Below are 1,957 nucleotides of genomic sequence, written 5' to 3'. Positions count from 1 at the left end.
CATGTGGTCAGCCAGTTTTCCCAGCACCATTTACTGAATAGGTTCTCCTCTCCCCATTGGTAGGTGGTGGGGGCTTTGTCGAAGATGAGTTGGTTGAGGAATTGAGGTTTTGTTTCTGGAATCTCAATTCTGTTCCATTGATCTATATGCCTATTCCTGTACCAACACCAAGCTGTTTTGACGATTGTAGCTTTATAGTAAAGTTTGAAGTCTGGTATTTTGATACCACCTGCTTTCTTTTTTTTTTGCTGAGGATTGTTCTGGCTATTCTTGGACATTTGTGTTTCCATATGAATTCCTGTGTTGTGTTTTCTAGGTCTGAGAAGAATGTTGTTGGTAATTTAATGGGTATTGCATTGAATTTGTAGATTGCCTTAGGTAAGGTGGACATCTTCATAATGTTGATACTTCCGATCAATGAGCATGGGATATTTTTCCACTGTTTGTGTCAGCTTTGAGTTCTTTGAGCAGTGTTTTGTAATATTCATTGTAAAGGTCTTTCACGTCTCTGGTTAGGAAGATGCCAAGGCATTTCATTTTTTTTGTGGCTATTATGAATGGAATTGTGTTTTTTATTTGGGTTTCTGTTTGTTTATTATTGGTGTAGAGAAATGTGATTGTCTTTTGTACATTTATTTTGTATCCTGAGACTTTGCCAAAGCCCTTTATCAATGTAAGGAGGCCTTTGACAGAGTCTCTTGGGTTTTCAAGGTACACAATCATATCATCTGCATAGAGAGATCACTTGACTTCCTCTTTTCCTATTTGAATACCTCTGATTGCCTCCTCTTCTCTGATTGCTCTAGCCAGGACTTCCAATACTATGTTGAACAGGAGGGGTGAGAGTGGGCATCCTTGTCTAGTTCCAGTTTTCAGGGTAATTGGTTCGAATTTTTGTCCATTTAGGAGTATGCTGGCTGTGGGTTTCTCATAGATGGCTTTTACTATTTTGAGGTATGTTCCCCATATGCCTAGATGTTCAAGTGTTTTTATCAAGAAGGGGTGCTCGATTTTATCCAAAGTTTTTTCTGCATCTAGTGATATGATCATGTGGTTTTCGTTTTGACATCTGTTGATGTATTTAATTACATTTATGGTTTTACGAATATTGAACCAGCCTTGCATGCCAGGAATGGAGCCTACTTGGTCATGATGGATGATTTTTGAGATGTATTGCTGAATCCGGTTTGCTAGGATCTTGTTGAGAATTTTAGCATCTATGTTCATCAAAGATATTGGCCTGTAGTTCTCTTTCTTTGTTGGATCTTTACCTGGCTTGGGTATCAATGTGATGTTGGCTTCGTAAAATGATTTGGGGAGAGTTCCATCTTTTTCAATCGCCTGGAATACCTTCAGTAGGATTGGTATCAGCTCCTCCTTGAATGTCTTGTAGAATTCTGCTGGAAAGCCATCAGGACCAGGGCTTTTTTTTGTAGGAAGTTTTCTTATTACGTAGTCAATTTCCTTGATTGTTATTGGTCTATTTAGGGTCTCAATTTCTTCTTGTTCTAATCTAGGTAGGTTGTGTGATGTCAGAAAGTCTTCCATTTCCTTCTGGTTTTCAAGTTTGTTTCCATACAAGTGTACGTAGTAGTCTCTAATGATCTTTTGTATTTCTTCAGGGTAAGATGTTACTTCATCTTTTGTGTTTCTGATTATGCTTATTTGGTTTTTTTCTCGTTTTTTCTTGGTCATTCTAGCTAGGGGACGATCAATCTTGTTTACCCTTTCGAAGGACCAGCTTTTTGTTTCATTGATGTTTTGTATTATCTTTTTGTCTTCTATGTCCTGGATTTGGGCTTTTATTTTGGTGATCTGGATTCTTCTGTTGAAATTAGGGTTTTTGTGGTCTTGCTTTTCCAGCTTCTTTAGGTGACTTGTTAAGTTGTGAATTTCTGTTCCTTCCATTTTCTTCATGTGTGTTTGTAGGGATATAAATTCCCCTCTTACTACAGCT

The 1,957-nt window shown here is 37.8% G+C and overlaps 1 protein-coding gene across 1 annotated transcript in view; it reads left to right on the top strand.

The window, feature by feature from the left end:
- The window catches only part of FAAH2 (fatty acid amide hydrolase 2), a 265,152-nt gene that overhangs the window by 39,473 nt on the left and 223,722 nt on the right, over positions 1-1,957 (top strand). The gene's annotated exons all lie outside the window — the stretch shown is intronic.

Source organism: Carlito syrichta, unplaced genomic scaffold (genome assembly GCF_000164805.1).
Source record: "Carlito syrichta isolate Samal-C Ts95f unplaced genomic scaffold, Tarsius_syrichta-2.0.1 Scaffold303647, whole genome shotgun sequence".
NCBI classification, from domain to species: Eukaryota; Metazoa; Chordata; class Mammalia; order Primates; family Tarsiidae; genus Carlito; species Carlito syrichta.
Note: the sequence above shows the minus strand (reverse complement) of the source record. Positions and strands in the feature narration are given on the sequence as shown.